The sequence below is a fragment of the Pristiophorus japonicus genome, chromosome 1, assembly GCF_044704955.1.
Source record: "Pristiophorus japonicus isolate sPriJap1 chromosome 1, sPriJap1.hap1, whole genome shotgun sequence".
Lineage (NCBI taxonomy): Eukaryota > Metazoa > Chordata > Chondrichthyes > Pristiophoridae > Pristiophorus > Pristiophorus japonicus.
Window position 1 is genome coordinate 86,268,705 of NC_091977.1, and position 19,015 is coordinate 86,287,719.

The 19,015-nt window shown below is 47.1% G+C and overlaps 1 long non-coding RNA gene across 1 annotated transcript in view; it reads left to right on the forward strand.

Moving 5' to 3' along the window:
- Positions 1-785: 785 nt before the first annotated feature.
- Positions 786-19,015, forward strand: part of LOC139227406 (uncharacterized) — a 32,709-nt gene continuing 14,479 nt past the window's right edge. The window contains exons 1-2 of the long non-coding RNA XR_011587436.1: positions 786-965; positions 1,543-1,626. This is a non-coding gene — a long non-coding RNA (uncharacterized lncRNA). The remainder of the gene's footprint in view (positions 966-1,542; positions 1,627-19,015) is intronic.

A 19,015-nucleotide genomic window follows, 5' to 3' on the forward strand; every position in this document is an offset into this window, starting at 1 on the left:
GATAGTCGATGAATGGACAAGCTCATAACAAACAAAGTCCTTGACAAATTTAATTTTTTCTGTATCACAGTCGCTCAAATGGAATTCTACATGCTTGCTAAAAAGTGTTGCCTATTGCAAGTTGTTTTGTCAATATTGATACAACTGAGTGCTCGAGCTCCATTTCTCTTCCCCATGATACACACTCACCCTGCTCCCCTTTCTTGCAATACCCACGTTCAGTGATCTAGCCCTGTTACTCTCCCCTGTGATGCCCACTCCAAGTATTCCACTCATTCTACCATGAAGCACTCTGAATAATAAGGTTGCTTTAATGATCAGTATCCAACAATTATTTGTAAAACTCTTATGTAGTGTCAGTGATCATGTACTCAAAAGTTTGTGAGAGTAAAATCAAAAGCCGAGAATAGACAGTGGTCCTGACAATCCGTAGGTTATGCTAGGATTGCGAATGCTACGCTGGGTCCCAAATGAGCCAAGTAAGTGGGAACTCCTGACTTAGGTTCTCTTTGCCTCCCCTCTCTGGTGACATTTGCCTTGTAAAGGGCCTTGTTGTTTTCGGTGGATTCCACCAGTCGTTCGCCAGAATTGTGGCAGGAAGCCAGCACAATTCCTGCAGATTTTCAGGGTCAGGATATTTTATACTCCCAATGATTACAATAACACAGATATGTTAACAGTCTGGCTGCATGCAAGACTGTTTCAACTCCACTGAAGAGCATACTGATAGTGCTCAGATAGTAGTTCATCGGTGTTTTTCCAACAGTCTGGTCATTTTGTCACCGCTGGTTCCATTTTATGTATTCCTGGAACTTCTAACATCTCAACACAACTTCTCTGCTTGCAGGACAAGGCAACACATAACAGAAATGAGTGGACATACATGGGAGGAGATCCCTGCAACAACAAGCTCTTCAGAGAGGGATTGAGAGAGAAGCTGGAGGTCTGCCCCAAACTCAATGCAAGTACGGTCATCGCTTGCTCCTTCTTCTTTCCCTACACACCCAATCACTCACACACTCACACACTCATTCACTCACACACTCACTCACATGCTCACTCACATGCTCACTCACTCACGCACTCACATACTCACTCACTCACACACTCATACTTACTCACTCACTCACATACTCACTCACTCACACACTCACTCACACACACTCACTCACTCACATACTCACTCACTCACTCACACTCACTCACTCACATACTCATTCACTCACACTCACTCACTCACATACTCACTCACACACTGACTCACGCACACACTCACTCATGCACACACACACTCACGCACACACTCACTCACTCATATACTTATTCACTCACTCAAACACTCACTCACTCACAAACTCACACAATCACTCATTCACACACTCCCTCACTCACATACTCACATATTCACTCACATACTCACTCACTCACTCACATATACTTTAGCGTGGCAGCATGGAACACATAATATTGCGATGTAATTAATATTTGAAGGGGTGACTTTGCAGCCAGCATTCTACTTATCAACCTCTTCTGTTTCTATAGGTGACCCCCAAGAACCAGCAGCAGCTCCCAGCAAAGTAGAAGCCAGCTGTTCCCACCACCCAATATCACTCACTGCACCTACGGGTGGGTACCGCCGTCCCAGGGGATTAGATCAGTGTGCCTGAGCAGCCAATGAAGCAATGAGCATGTGAAGGAGCATGAACCTGCTGAGCAGGTCATGCAGGTCTCAACTAAGGGTCCAGGAATTCTGACCTCAATCAGACCTTCTACCAAATAAAATGCTAAGCAGTTATTTTATGGAACCAACAATAACAACAACAACTTGTATTTTTGTATAGCACCTTTAACGTAGTAAAACGTCCCAAGGCGCTTTACAGGAGTATTATGACATAAATTTAACACCGAGCCACATAAGGAGAAATTAGGGCAGGTGCTTGGTCAAGGAGGTAGGTTTTAAGGAAAGAGAGGTAGAGAGGCAGAGAGGTTTATGCAGGGATTTCCAGAGCTTAGGGCCGAGACAACAGAAGGTATGGCCACCAATGGTTGAGCGATTATAATCAGGGATGCTCAAGAGGGCAGAATGAGAGGAGCGCAGATATCTCGGGGGGGGTTGTAGGGCTGGAGGAAATTACAGAGATAGGGAGGGGCAAGGCCTTGAAGGGATTTGAAAACTATTTGAAGCTTACCGAAGTACAATTCTGGTCGCCATATAATAAAAAGGATATAGAGGCACTGGAGAGGGTGCAAAAAAAAAATTACAAGGATTATACTCGAAGTGCAAGGGTATGCCTATCAGGAAAAGATGAACAGACTGGGTCTCTTTTCTCTTGAAAAGAAAAGGTTGAGGAATGACCTAATAGAGATCTTTAAAATTATGAAAGATTTTGATCCTGAGAGAGGGTTTCCACTTCTGGGGAAGAGAAAAACTAGATGCCAACAAATATAAGATAGTCACCAAGATATCAAATAGAGAATTTAGAAAATACTTCTTTAACCAAAGAGTGGTGAGAATGTGGAACTCGCTACCACAGGGAGTGCTTGAGGCAAGTAGTATCGATGCATTTAAGGGGAGGCTAGATATGCATATGAGGGAGAAGGGAATAGAGGGTTATGCTGATAGAGTTAGATAAGGAAAGACGGGAGGAGCCTCAAGTGGAGCATAAACGCCTGCATGAACTGGTCATGAAATGGCCTGTTTCCGTGCTGTGTATCCGACATAATCCTATGAAGCACCCTGCAGAGTGTGACAATGTCTATGTATAAGTCCACTCATTTTACCTGTGCATTCAAGCAAAATGGCTTTTAACACTTGAGGCCACAGTGGCATGTACGACAATTGCATGGGCATCTGCAGTAGAGCTCAGTAGAACAGGGTCTTGTCACAGTGGGAGTATCTCTGGTGAATGCTGACAATGTTGAGGTGGAGGCACAGCGCACTCTTTTCTGGCTTCAACATACTGTGGGATTGAACAAAGAGAGCAATGACACAGGCCTTCACTAACCTCATGCTTCCTTTTCAAAAGCAAAATACTGCGAATGCTGGAAATCTGTAATAAAACAGAAAATACTGGAAATCCTCAGCCAGTCAGGCAGCATCTGTGGAGAAAGAAACAGTTAACGTTTCAAGTCGATGACCTTTCATCGGACCTACCATGTCCTGCAGTATCCTGGATTATACCACACCTGATCAGTGTAGCCCTGTCCCTATTCTAATGATGGTACAAGTACAGAAAGCTCTGAGCAGTCATCACAGCAGCTAACGTGGCAGAATCAATTGCAGGGCCTTCTTCTGACCCAGCACAATGTAGCTGCATGACCCTGTTGATTCTGCATTCATTTTCTGACCGTATCTTTTGCAAGGGTGTCACTAGCTAGGGCTGCAGAGGAGGACCTTGGTCTCCTAGTAGCCACCCTCCAAGTTGTCTTTACCTTTGAAAACAATAGGCACAGAGGATTGCCTTACAAGAAAATAATTGTGACTGCTGACTGTAAAACAGGCATTAGCCCACATGATCCCTTGTTGCTGGTCACTGATCACCTGGGCATTGATGGAATTTGTAATTTATAAACTCCACGATCTTGTGTCTAGAAGCTTGAATGGCCTCATTAACCCTCTGAACTTTGCAGAACAACACAAAGGAATTGCAGTACCTGCTCCTTCTGTTGTTGCGCTGGAGATGCTTGCCCTGGAGAAAAAAGCACCTGTATCAGCCACGATCATATTGAATGGCGGAGCAGGCTTGAGATGCCATATGGCCTACTCCTGCTCCTGTTTCTTATGTTCTTATGTTGCTGATTGGATGATGCTGCAGATGTCCCCTACTTAGCCTGGAAGAACCTGGTGTGTAATGTATGTAGCACTCAAATCACTGACTCCACACAGTCTGGTGCTGTAGTAAATGCTGTGACCTTGGTCCTTTATTGTGTAACTCCAGAGTGCCCTTCAGATGTGGTGGTCAGCCTTTTATACTCTATCTCGCAGGTACTTTCGGGACTCCCACCACAGTGCCCCTTGTGGCGCACCATTGTAACTATACATTTAATGTACATGGACAATACATAACATCTCACTCCCCCCCCAGTTCCAAAAGCAAATTGCCGGTAACCTCGGCCTTGTTCATCCTGGTTGATTTGTGAATGTGAGTCCATGACCATCCACTTCCCTCTTCCCCCCCATGTAGAGATTCTGCTTGCGATCTGGTGCAAGTATGTGGTATTTGCAGTGCTTACATGGGTGATACAAGTACACAAACATAATCTCCAGTAGAAAGCAGGTACACATGGAAAGTACATTTGTATGCGTTGAAGAGTTATATCAAAAGGTTGCAGGTACACTGAACAGTTAATAAATCCCAGCTCCACTGGGTGAGGTGTGGTGGTGACATACTGCCCCTTTTTGCCCGAGGTAATGGGCTGCGCTGAGACAGGTTATGGCAATTGGTGCGTTGCCTCTGTTCTCAGAAAATAGTTGCCTTTTTGCGGTTTGTCTGCAGCCGCTGAACAATTGCATAGATCACATAAAATCAGAAATCGCATTAATCTATTAGTCATGTTAGTCACAGATCCATTAACCCTTTTAACTGTGCATTGTGATATTAACTCTTTTCACCCATCATCTCAATCATTTTAATCACAGTAATCATTTTAGCATCAAAATATTAACTCTCGTCATAAATCACGTCATCATACAAATCACAGTAATCATTTTGACTCACTCTTGCCCTTACAAAAGTCTCTTTGTGGGGACCGCCAACAGTGTAAGGCACCTTTAAGACTCCCGGGTACATTTCCCTTTTAAGACACCATTTTGATTTTTCCACGAGGTTTCTACTGGGCGCCATAATTTTAGGTGCTCTGCTGGTGCCTGCCTGCCTCTCTCTGCAGAACTCTGCTGCCACGAGGCTCGCCTCCATCTTGAACTCGCTGTGCTGCTGCCTGCTCTCCCTCTCTCTCTCTCTGCAAATAGCTGGCGACCAAAGCGGCCCAGAAGAGCGCTCCGGCCATAGGCAGAGTGAAGAAGCCTCATCGCTACAGACCCAGCACCATGGCTCTGAGGGAGATCCGCCGCTACAGAAATCCACCGAGTTGCTGCCTGCTCTCCCTCTTCCTTCTCCAGCTCGGTCGGCGCTGCTGCTAGTTCCAGCGCCTCTTTCTCACTCTCAGACTTTGCAGGGGAGAGTCGACGGCCACCGCTGCTCTGCCCAACCCCACACACGCTTCCTTCGCTGCCATCCGATCCGAAGGTGGAGGCCTGCTCTGTCTGTGAACACGGGGGACAGTGGTCTGTGGAGGAATGAAGTCTTCCCAGCTCCCACGGACCTTCCCCATCCATCTCCTGCCGAGTAACGTCAGCCCATCGCCTGCAATGATCCACAAAGGTAAATCGTGCGGCTCGCCCCCGTGAGATACCTGCAGATCCGCTCTGCCAAGAACAGGTATCAGTTCCTTGGTGTAGGTACGCAGCTTCACCGTGACCGGTACCAACTTAGGTCGTGCAGCTGGGTTGATCCACAGTTTATCCAAAGTTTCCTGACTCATCAGTGACTGACCCGACCCCGTGTCCACTTCCATATTCACTGGGCCTCCGCTAATCTTGACTTCCATAATCACTGGGGCTGAATCGTCAGTACACGTATACAGTCCAAACGCATCATCTTCTTCTAGCTGGGGCTTGGGATGCCCGTCGAGCCAAACCGCAATGCTCCTCGCTGTATAGCAGATCATCTACCATCTCCTCAGCCACACGGTGAGTCATGTTTCTTTTGCACATACGCTGAAGGTGGCCTTTCGTGTGGCAGGTATTGCACGTATACTCCGCAAACCTGCACCGGTGAGCCCCATGGCTTCCTCCGCAGCGCCAGCATGGTGCTACTCGATTAGCCCCCCTTGGCGGACTCTGAGTTCCAGGACCCTGAGGTCCATGCTCTCGGCCCTGGGCAGAGCCATGTTCTGCAGTTTTGTCTGTGACGGGCGCAATCCTATGAATAGTACCTGCCGGGTTCGAGACCGTGTGGATCATCTGCTTGGTGCTGCAAGTCGAGGTCATAAATGCCCGGCTGATGTTGATGGCTTGCTGCAGGCTGACTGTAGGTTCAGTAGATAGCAGCTTGTGACGGAGACCCTCATGGCCAATCCCCATAACAAAGACATCTCGCAACGCCTCGTCAAGGTGTTTGCCAAAATCGCACGCGCCGCAAGTCTCCTGATGTCCGCAGCATATTTTGTGACATCCTGGCCCTCAGGTCTGCAGTGGTGGTAGAATTTGTGCCTGGCCGTGAGGATGCTCTCCTTCGGTTTCAGTTGGTTATGAATGAGTTCAATCAGCTCCTCATATGACTTGTCCTTGGCGCTCGCGGGTGCCAGCAAATCCCTGACGAGACGGTAAACCTCTTCGCCACAACTGGACAGCAATATCGCCTTACGCTTCTCTATCAGTGCGTTCGTGTCCCCTGTCAGGTCGTTTGCTATAAAATAGTACTTGAGCCTTTCCGTAAAGGCATCCCAGTCATTACCCTCTGTGAAATCCTTTAGCGTGCCCAAAGTAGCCATGGTTGCGTGAAGAGCTCGTCCTTGTTGCCAATTTGTGATGTATGTAGCACTCAAATCACCGACTCCACACAGTCTGGTGTTGTACTAACTGCTGTGACCTTGGTCCTTTATTGTGTAACTCCAGAGTGCCCTTCAGGTGTGGTGGGCAGCCTTTTGTACTCTGTCTCGCAGGTACTTTCGGGTCTCCCACCACAGTGCCCCTTGTGGTGCACCATTGTAACTATACATTTAATGTACATGGACAATACATAACATGGAGAATTAGATGTTCATGGCAGATATAACCTCTACTGCCACTGGCAGTGGTGTCTCTGTGGCGAAGGTTGTCTGCAGGTCAACTTGCAGTAGGTGGCACAAATCCAACTTCCCTCATGACCCTGGGCCACAGAAGGCAGTTATCTTCGGACAGTCAAAGGTAGCGATGTCTGGGTAGATAAACATAGCTCTATGGGTAATGACAGATGAGGGCAAATCATTTCTAATGCAGACCAATCTCCTTGGCATCCCTTCCTACATCATTTTCTTCCACCTCCAAAAAATATCAGGGAGGTAGGGACACTCAATGCAATACCCTTTTTCTGAACTTAGGTTACTGCAATTAAATTGTAGGAAATCACCTTTAAGAGATGACAGTCAGGTGCCTACAATAACCCCCTGAACTTTAGAGAATCCTGTAACAGTGGCACAGCGACCTACAATACCAATAATATGTGGATGAGGGAAACACAATGCGAGATCCTGACATTCAGAAAAGAAATCTAAAAAAAGGCACATTAGCATTAAATTTCCTATTGAAATAAAGCTTTGCACATTCTATGTGAGTGTGATTCCCACTGGTAATAACCCAGGTACGAAAAATTGTGTGGTGCACAGAATCAACAAGAAGGTGCAAAAATTGGAACTTGTACTAATTCCCGGCATCAGCATCTACGAATCACGACAGTGAGAACAATTCTTCCAATTAAAAAATCAGCCCCAATAGGGTCAATTAGTTGCTAATTTTCTGATATTTACAGCTGCTTAAATGGCCAGTGACCATCCATCCAAGTTTTATTACTGCTAACAATTCCAAGTAAGCACATTTAATTTTGTTTTACTTTTTAATTAACAACATATTTCACAAAATAAACATCTCACTACCATGTGGCCACATTCCCCTTAACGGTATGTTTTATTATCTTTGGCAGAGGTTTCTTACGTGGCAACTTATCAAATGCTTTTTGAAAATCCATGTAAACCACATCCACTGCATTATCTATCCACTTTGTTATTTCTATAAGGTTGATTAACCATCACTTGCCTTTTACAAAGCAAATATACATTTCTCCAAGGACTCAGTCATTTCATCTTGCATTGTATAGTATTAGGCAGTCCCTCGTATTGAGGATGACCTGCTTCCAGACCAAAAATAGATGCGTTCACAGGTGTTTCAATGAGGGACCTGACAATCTAGGTCCCGAACTACATACTGAAGGGTGGAAGATGCCTGTGCATGGATTCTTTTAACGTGGGATGGCCGTTGCACACCAGCCACTACATGGGCTTGACAGAGCTAGGTCTTGATCCAGTGGCAAGGGTTAACCAAGACGACTGGAGACCAAGCTTTGCTGCATGGACCTAGTGCGCACGCATGCTCCTACTATCCATAGATCGCAGCGTGGGCTGGCCCGTGCTGCCCCGGGCCCTCGTCTCTTCTGGGCCCTGAAACCTCGCCTCCCCTGGGTCCCGATCATGATGCTCCTGGGCCCCAAGCTCTCTCTGCTCCTCCAACCCGATCAAAAATGGAGCAGTCAGAAACAGGACATCAATTAGTCTCCTCTTACCTTGGAGACATCAAATATCAACACTGTAAAGTCCTTACTCTACAGTATGAAACCACACGAGGCACATTCTGGGGACAAGGTCACTCTGTGACCGTAACTCTTTATTCACAGGACTCCAAAGAGCTGGCCCTGTGTGAGACCTCCCTTTTTATACCTGTGTGATCAGGTAAGGAGTGTCTCCCACAAGTTCACCCCTTGTGGTCAAGGTGTGCATCTAGGTTGAGTGTATACAGTAATACAGTGGTGTTACATTGTGGTTACATACATGACATCCACTGTTATTTGAAATATCAAAATATTAAACTCCAGCCTAGTTGAAGGGTTATTAACATCAGCAGAAACAAACGGCACCTAACAGAATGAACACAGTTCATTAGGATGTGAATAACAGCAGTAATAACGGCAGAATCCAAACCCTGCAGTCACTTGTGAAATTGCTTGTGTCTCAGCAGGCTGGGTGACTGAGTGAATCCCTTCCCATACTCCAAACAGGTGAACAGTCTCGCCCCAGTGTGAACTCGCTGGTGTTTCAGCAGGGTGGATGAACAAGTGAATCCCTCCCCACACTTTGAGCAGGTGAACGGCCTCTCCCCAGTGTGGACTCATTTCAGCAGCATTGTTGGCTGTGGAGGAAAGATTTTCTTTTCTATTTGGATGGTTTTTCTGGTAGTAAGCGGGCTGAAAATGGAGTGCTGCCGGATCCCTGCCATTTTATGGCCCAATGATTTTTCTGGCCCAATTAATTTTCTGCCGGAAATTACGTTAATTCACATAAGTGCCTTTGCAAGTATGGGCAGGCGCACTTAAATGAGGTAATAATGATGAACTGCCATTATACATCACATTTTCCATCATTAGCACCCTGGCAATGATGGACTCTCGAAACATAAGCATTCTATAAGTGTTAACTATGGAAATAATTTAAAAGCAGGATCTGTAATGGAAGGTGGGATAATGGATTCTTCATTCTACACTGGCTGCAACATGTACTGCTAATCTGAAGCTGTCTGCCCTTTAAGCTGCTTCAGGAGTCCAAGCCCTGCAACAGCAGTCGTTTCTTGCCCACCCCAGGTGACGAGTTTCCAAATGCAAGTTGAAATACCACCAGGAGCCTGCTGAGAATAATTGAAAGAGTCTGACTCCAGAAGATTCATCGGGCGGAAGCAAAGCCTGCCCTAGCTAGTAGTTTACCAGTGACTGAAATAAGATTAACTGGTCTATAATTTTATGGTTTATTCCGGTCTCCTATTTTAAAGAGGGATGTAACATTTACCACCCTCAAGTACAATTGCACAATTTCCCTTCCCAAAGAATTTTGGAACCACGAGGGGGAACCGGGTGGGACAGGAATTAAAATTCAAGCGGTACAGTTATTGCTTGTTTCCCGTTCTGCAGCAATTTTAATACTGCTGTTTTTATGGGCAGGTAGGGGCCTCATTTATTTATGCAGCGCACGCAGGAAAGATTCATAAATTTATGCATTTAGATAGGACCCCGAAGCTATTTTAACCGCCTGCTGAGTGGGGCGCTCAACACAGGCACCCACTCAGTAAAATATGGTGGGCACCTATCAGAGGCCCTGTAAGGTAAGTGTAAAACTCATCTTTTCAGGGCCAGAGGAGCAGGAGCAATTTTTCGGGCCCCATAACAAAAGTTTGGATCACTGTCGCCCCAGGCTTCCCCTCCTTCCCACCCACAAAATCCTCCTGACCACCCCATGACTTACCTGACTGCCAGGCTTGGCAACCTCTGGGCTGCCCAATCTTCATAGGCCCAAAGCTGCCTCTGGATATTCGTTGAGGTCGGGCAGCTGGCTGGTGGAATGAGGCCCAGTCACTAAAATGGGCCCCCACTGCAGTTCCCGAATAGATGGCTCACAAGTTCGACCGACTTCGTGCCTGGGAGTAAAATTCCCCCCTTTTTAGTCCGAACTTCTATTATCTCTTCCCTGGCTTCCTTTAGAATCCTCAGATGTAAATCATCAGATTCCAGTAATTTGTCTATTTTAAGTTTCAGTATTTTTCTTAGTGACATTTCTCTTTTGAATGGTAATCTCTACTATCAGTTCTATACACATCTTTGGTGTTTCGACAATCTCAATATCCATCCTCTCTATGAAAACTGAAGCAAAGGCCTTAATTAGAATCTCTGCCGGTCCCTCACTTTCTTCATGACCTTGACTATCTCCTTATTGCTAATGTGCCGAGAGGAAGCCTTCTTATTGCTCCTTATTTTTTTGTTAATTTTTTCTCAGAATCTCTGCAACATTTTTGGGTCTTTTCTAACCTTCTTACCCGAGATTATTTCAGCTCTCGTATTTTAAATTACTCACACAGGTGAGGTCCAACTCCTCATAACTTCAAGAATGTCTAACCTTGCCTTGAGAAGTCGGTACGCTTTCAGTAATCTGTACAGGAAATGAAAAACAAACCCTACCTGGTAATTGCTTTTACCTCTGCTTCCAATAGATTACATTCTCCTCAGCAAAAGCTGTAAAGCATAATCTCAGACCAGATTTAAAGTCTAAAAAATCAATCACATTTATTTCATGAAAGATGAACAAGTATATCAATAATAAATAAAATCTAGTTATGCAGTTACAGTAGACACCCTTCCACTGAACTCCTTGAGTGGATAAAGTATTGGGGCTGAAAATCGGTGCCCTTCTACCGCATTCCAGCTGTAAGTTCAGCAGGTGTGTGGAGGAAGAGTCAGGATTAGATGAGGAGCTCAGTACACTGGGTCCTGTGCTTCTACACCAGTTTCCACTGGGCCTTATTTGGCTGGAACTTCTTTCTGCCCCAAACAAAGTCATCCACATCAGAAAGAGTGGGACTTGGAAGAGGGGACATTCACGCAGGGAGTTTCCTCAGCTATAGCCTGGGATCCACAGGGAGGCACGTACACTGGGTGATATGAAACATACCTTCCCAACCAGCAAAAAGTGGGGCCCACCTTGGTGTCTAGCCCTGGGATTTGGCATCTACTCTAGGCAGCACATTGCAGATCACTGGCTGTGGAGGGCAGGACATTGGCTGGCTTCTATGCTGAGCTGGCTGGTCAGGCTTTGGAGAAGGAGCTGATCCCAGAGAGGGTTGAGCATGGGCTGGCAGTGAGCAGCAGTATTTTTTGTGGAGCCAGATAGAGCAAGAGTACTCCTCCTGGCCCAACAATAATTTCCTCCACAAAATTTCTGGGCCTTTTCTCATCATCATAGGCAATCCCTCGGAATTGAGGAAGACTTGCTGCCACTCTAAAAGTGAGTTCTCAGGTGGCTGTACAGTCCCAGGCGGGAATTACAATCTCTGTAACAGGTGGGGCAGAGAGTGGTTGAATGAAAGGGTGGGTGGGGAGCTTGGTTTGCTGCACGCTCCTTCCGCTGTCTGCGCTTGGTTTCTGCATGCTCTCGCCACGAGACTTGAGGTGCTCAGTGCCCTCCCGGATGCTCTTCCTCCACTTTGAGCGGTCTTGGGCCAGGGATTCTCAGGTGCCGGTGGGGATGCTACACTTTATCAAGGAGGCTTTGAGGGTATCCTTGAAGTGTTTCCCCTGCCCACCTGGGGCTCGTTTGCCGTGTCGGAGTTTCAAGTAGAGCACTTGCTTAGGGAGCCTCATATCGGGCATACAGACAATGTGGCATGCCCAATGGAGCTGATCGAGTGTGGTCAGTGCTTCAATGCTGGGGATGTTGGCGTGAGCAAGAACACTGACATTGGTGCGTCTATCCTCCCAATGGATATACAGGATCTCGCGGAGGCAGCACTGGTGGTCCTTCTCCAGCGCATTGAGGTGTCTGCTGTATACAATCCACGTCTCTGAGCCATATAGGAGGACGGATATTACTACTGCCTTGTGGACCATAAGCTTGGTGCCAGATTTGAGGTCCTGGTCTTCAAACACTTTCTTCCTCAGGCATTGATGTCTGCCCTTGCTGATAGTAGACTCCCGAGGTATGGAAAATGGTCCACGTTGTCCAAGGCCGAGCCATGGATTTTGATGACCGGGGGGCAGTGCATGTGGCTGGATCAGGTTGGTGGAGGAACTTTGTCTTACGGATGTTTAGCATAAGGCCCATGCTTTCATACACCTCAGTGAAGGTGTTGACGATGGCTTGGAGTTCGGCCTCTGAGTGTGCGCAGACGCAAGCATTGTCCGCTTACTGTAGTTGGATGATAGAGGATGGGACGACCTTGGATCTAACCTGGAGGCGACGTAGGTTGAACAGCTTCCCATTGGTTCGATAGTTTAGTTCCACTCCAGTGGGGAGCTTGTTGATAGTGAGATGAAGCATTGCAGAAAGGAAGATTGAGAAGAGTGTTGGTGCGATGCTGCAGCCCTGCTTGACCCTGGTCCGGATGTGGATTGGGTTTGTGGTGGATCCGTTGGTCAGGATCACGGCTTGCATGTCATCGTGGAGCAGGCAGACAATGGTGACAAACTTTTGGGGGCAGCTGAGACGGAGGAGGACGCTCCATAGTCCCTCATGGTTGACAGTGTCAAAGGCCTTTGTGAGGTCAAAGAAGGCCATGTACAAGGGTTGATGCTGTTCCCTGCATTTCTCTTGTAGTTGTCGAGTGGTGCAGATCATGTCCGGTGTACCCCTTAGTGGACGGAATCCACATTGTGACTCTGGGAGGAGCTCTTCAGCCACAGGGAGAAGGTGGTTGAGGAGGATTCTGCGATGTCTTTCCCAGTGGCCGACAGCAGGGAGATTCCTCTGTAGTTGCCGCAGTCGGACTTGTTCCCTTTTTTGGGGACAAGGCACGTGGGGGCGAACGCACAGTCATCAGTGCGTACGCCCCACACTCGATGCAAAGGATGAGGCTAAAGAGGGTTTTTATTGCAACTTCGAGACATCCTTGTCCTGTGTACCCACCGCGACAAATTGATCTTCCTGTCTGATTTTAATGCCAGGGTTGGCAAAGACACAGCCCTCTGGGGAGGCATGATTGGCAGAGAGGGGGGTAGGGAAAGCCAATTCCAGCGGTACCCTACTCCTGACAAAATGTCTAGAACATGAACTCCTCATTACCAACACTCTGTTCCGCCAGAGGGACAAATACAAAGCATCGTGGCAACACCCTCGCTCCAAACACTGGCACCTGCTTGACTATGTCATCGTCCGAGCCAGGGATCGCAAGGATATGTGCATCACCTGCGCTATGACAGGAGCTGACGACTGCTGGACGGACCACCGTCTAATCCGATCCATCATCAACATTAACATTGCCCCAAAGCAGAGGGGACAGCAGAAGCAGTTCCACAAAAAGGTTAATGCCAGGGCACCTAGAGATCCAGCTAAGTGAGCCCTATACAGCCAGTACCTCACAGTCAATCTGGCGTGCCTTGATGACCCTGAAATGCTGAATGCCCACAGCGCTTGGTCTGCCCTCCAGGCCTCTATAACCAGTGCCTGTGAAGAGTCACTTGGTCACTCAACCAGAAAACATCAGGACTGGTTTGATGAAAATGAGCAGGAGATTGAAGAACTAATAGATCGCAAGCGCACAGCATTCCTGAGCCTCAAGCAACAACCCAACTCGGGAGCTGCAAAGCAACGTTACAGATGGCTCAAGGCTCAGGTCCAACAAAAAACTCGGGACCTAAAGAACAGGTGGTGGATGGAGAAAGCACAGGAGATACAACAACTGGCCGACAGCCATGATATGCGAGGATTCTTCACTGCAGTCAAGGCCACCTACGGTCTAAACTCCCAAGGACCCACCCCACTCCTGGCCAAGAATGGGGAAACACTCATCAAGGACACCGAGGCTGTCAGGACCCGATGGAAGGAGCACTTTGAAGATCTCCTCAATCAAGACTCTGCTTTGACTCGAGTGTTTTCGATTCCATCCCGCAGCCTGCAACCCGCCATCAACTCAGTGAAACTCCAACGTTGCACGAGGTAGGCAAAGCCATAAAACAGCTTAAGAATAACAAGGCTACGGGTGCGGATGGAATCCCTGCTGAGGCACTAAAATATGGTGGAGAAGTGCTGTTAGCACAGATACATGACCACATCTTTCTCATCTGGAGGGAGGAGAGCATGCCGAGAGATCTCAGAGATGCAGTGATTGCGACCATTTTTAAAAAGGGGGACAAGTCTGACTGCGGCAACTACAGGGGAATCTCCCTGCTATCAGCAAGTGGGAAAATTGTTGCTCGAGTTCTCCTCAACCGTCTTCTCCCTGTGGCCAAGGAGCTCCTCCCGGAATCACAGTGCGGATTTCGTCCCCTACGGGGCACATCAGACATGATGTTTGCAGCGTGCCCGTTGCAGGAAAAATGTAGGGAGCAGGGCCAGCCCTTATACATGGCCTTTTTCGATCTTACAAACGCCTTTGACTCTGTCGGATGCCCTCAAAAGTTTGTCAACATCCTTCGCCTTCTTCATGATGACATGCAGGCCGTGATCCTTACCAACGGATCCATTACAGACCCAATCCACGTCCGGACTGGGGTCAAACAGGGCTGCATTATCGCTCCAACCCTCTTCTCAATCTTTCCTCGCTGCCATGCTCCACCTCACAATCAACAACCTCTCGCTGGAGTGGAATTAAATTATGAACCAGTGGGAAGCTGTTTAACCTACGCCGTCTCCAGGCCAGCTCCAAGATCACCCCAACCTCTGTCGTTGAGCTGCAGTATGCGGACAATGCCTGCATCTGCGCACATTCAGAAGCTGAACTCCAGGATATAGTCAATGTATTCACTGAGGCATATGAAAGCATGGGCCTTACGCTTAACATCCGTAAGACAAAGGTTCTTCACCAGCCTGTCATCGCCGCATAGCACTGCCTTCCAATCATCAAGATCCACGGTGCGGCCCTGGACAACGTGGACCATGTCCCATATCTCGGGAGCCTCTTATCAACAAAGGCAGACATTGATGCGGAGATTCAGCATCACCTCCAGTGTGCCAGTGCAGCCTTCGGCCGCCTGCGGAAAAGAGTATTTGAAGACCAGGCTGTCAAATTTACCACCAAACTCATGGTCTACAGGGCTGTAGTAATACCCGCCCTCCTGTATGGGTCTGAGGCATGGATGATGTACAGAAGACACCTCAAGTCGCTGGAGATATATCACCAACGATGTCTCCATAAGATCCTGCAAATCTCATGGGAGGACAGGCGTACCAACATCAGTGTCCTCGACCAGGCTAGCATCCCCAGTATTGAAGCACTGACCACACTCGATCAGCTTCGCTGGGCAGACCACATAGTACGCATGCCAGATATGAGACTCCCTAAGCAAATGCTTTATGCAGAGCTCCTTCATGATAATTGAGCCAAAGGAGGACAGTGGAAACATTATAGGGATACCCTCAAAGCCTCTCTGATAAAGTGCGACATCACCACTGAGACCCTGGCTGCACACCGCCCGAGGTGGAGAAAGTCCATCCGGGAGGGCGTTGAGTTCTTTGAGGCTCGACGCAAGGAGCACGGAGAGGCCAGGCACAGGCAGTGGAAGGAGCGCATGGCAAACCAGCCCTACCGGCCCCTTCCCCCGACAAATGTCTGTCCCACCTGTAACAGGATCCGTGGCTCTCGTATCGGACTGTTCAGCCATCAAAGAACTCACTTTGGGAGTGGAAGCAAGTCTTCCTCGATTCCGAGGGACTGATTATGATGATGACTTGTCCCCTTTTTTGAAGATGGTCATGATTACGGCATCTCTGAGATCTCCTGTCATGCTCTCCTCCTTCCAGATAAGAGATATGAGGTCATGCATTCATGCCAATAGTGTTTCTCCACTATACTTTAGTACCTCAGCGGGGATTCCATCTGCTCCTGATTCCTTGATATTCTTCAGCTGACGGATGGCTTTTTCTACCTTGTGCAGGGCTGAGGTTTTGCTGAGATGGTGGCAGGTCCATAAGAACATAAGAACATAGGAAATAGGAGCAGGAGTAGGCCATTTGGCCCCTTGTGCCTGCTCCACCATTTAATAAGATCATGGCTGATCTGATCATGGACTCAGCTCCACTTCTCTGCCCGCTCCCCATAACCCTTTATTACCTTATCGCTCAAAAGTTTGTCTCTCTCCGCCTTAAATATATTCAATGACCCAGCCTCCACAGCTCTCTGGGGCAGAGAATTCTATAGATTTACAACGCTCTGAGAGAAGAAATTCCTCCTCCTCTCAGTTTTAAATAGGCAGCCCCTTATTCTGAGATGATGTCGCCTAGTTTTAGTTTCCTCTATGAGTCGAAATATCCTTTCTGCATCTGCCTTGTCGAGCCCCCTCATTATCTTATATGTTTTGATAAGATCACCTCTCATTCTTCTGAACTCCAATGAGTATAGGCCCAACCTACTCAACCTATCTTCATAAGTCAACCTCCTCATCTCCGGAATGAACCTAGTGAACATTCTCTGAATAGTTCCAATGCAAGTATATTCTTCCTTAAATATGGAGACCAACACTGTACGCAGTACTCCAGGTGTGGCCTCACCAATACCCTGTACAGTTGTAGCAGGACTTCTCTGTTTTTATACTCTAACCCCCTTGCAATAAAGGCCGACATTCCATTTGCCTTCCTGATTACTTGCTGTACCTGCATACTAACTTTTTGTGTTACATGCACAAGGACCCCCAGGTCCACTTTGCAATTTTTCTCCTTTTAACTTATAATTTGCTTTTCTATTATTTCTGACAAAGTGGATAACTTCACATTTTCCCACAATTTACTCCATCTGCCAAACTTTTGCCCACTTACTTAGCCTGTTTATATCCCTTTGCAAATTTTTTGTGTCCTCCTCACAATTTGCTTTCCCACCCATCTTTGTATCATCAGCAAACTTGACTACATTGCGCTTCTCTTCATCCAGATTATAAATAGCTGAGGCCCCAGCACCGATCCCTGCGGCAGCACACGAGTTACTGTTTGCCAACCGGAAAATTACCCATTTATCCCAACTCTGTTTTCTGTTCGTTAGCCAATCTTCTATCCATGCTAATATATTACCCCCAACCCTGTGAACTTTTATCTGTGCAGTAACCTTTTATGAGGCACCTTATCGAATGCCTTCTGAAAATCCAAATACACCACATCCACTGATTCCCTCTTATCCACCCTGCTCATTACATCCTCAAAGAACTCCAGCAAATTTGTGAAACATGATTTCCTTTTCATAAAACCATGCTGACTCTGCTTCATTGAATTATGTTTTACCAAATGTCCTGCTATTGCTTCCTTAATAATGGTCTCCGGCATTTTCCCAACAACAGATGTTAGGCTAACTGGTCTATAGTTTCCTGCTTTTTGTGTGCCTTTTTTAAATAGGGGTGTTACATTTGCATATGTTTGCTGGGTAGCATGCTGCGGAATGGAGTCGGGGACACTCGTGTCGAAGACAGAGTCTCGGTTAAGGAGATCTTCGAAGTGCTCCTTCAAGCGGGCCCTGACTGCCTTGGTGTCCTTAATGAGTGCCTCTCTGTTCTTCACCAGCACTGGGGTGGGTCCTTGGTTGCTTGGGCTGTGGATGGCCTTGACTGCGCTGAAGAGTTCTACAATGGCCATCAATGGTCCCTTTAAGGACCGTTGGTGAGGCCGCTCACCACCTGGTACAAATAGGTGGAGTGTGCATGATGCACATTTCACCAATTTGGACCTGAAATGGGATCCTACACCAGTTGGGTGGGCCTATTTAATCAGCCCCCTGCATGACACAGGTGGATGTGCAACTCGACCATTTACAGACCCGTCTGAAAATTGCATCAGGCAGGCCTTGGATATCATGGAGTGGCTGAGGGTACCCTTGCCCTCGATTTTCAACTGCAAGATGCACGTTTTTCAGGTGAGCAGCATGCAGACGGCAGTTGTAAATCGCCCCCTATGTTTCCAAAGTCTGTAGTGGGGCCTGAGCCCATTACGTTATGACTTCGAGATGTGAGGGCTACCAAGGGAGGAAAGCTGAAGTGACTTCACATTAGAAGGCTTAACTTAGTTTCAATGAAAAGTTTATAAAGTAATGGATCTGAATGCTCCATGTTAGGGTTTGGTGCCAATTGAATGCGGTTATTGTTCAGTTACCATCAAAACGTATCTTTAAACACATCATTCTGAATGTATGTCTCACTGTTTAGCAGATTTCTTGCTAATCTGCTGCCAAAACAAAATAAGTAATACTAATGTGATATAAAAACCGAGATCCTGCCTCAACTGCATTCAGCACACCTGGCACGCAACAGTATAAAGTATTTTGTAAACGTTATATATTATTAAAAGTAACAAACATTAAGAGAGAGTTTAAGGCAAAAATTCAATGCTGCCGTTCTGCTGAGCTTGATAAACCCCTCAAGCTTTCGTCTCATGGCTTATGACAGCAACTAAGCTGCTTGATTGAATTTTTGCCTTAAACACCCTGCCAAACTTTATATTGTGCTATTCAGGATTATACACCCAGAAATTTGTTCTAAGTACATGATTCTTGCTTGGCACCGATTAACTGTTTACATTTGCACACCGTGGAACTGTCACAGCTCCCAGCCATTTCCCAAGATCTGGAGAAGGGACGTAAGACTTCTGCACCGGGAGGAAACTGTGACAGTCTGTAATTTATGTGAATTACCGTTTTGACACTTTGGGCCCAATATTTACCGGGAGGTGGGAAGGGAGCTGAGGTGTGTACTTGTGG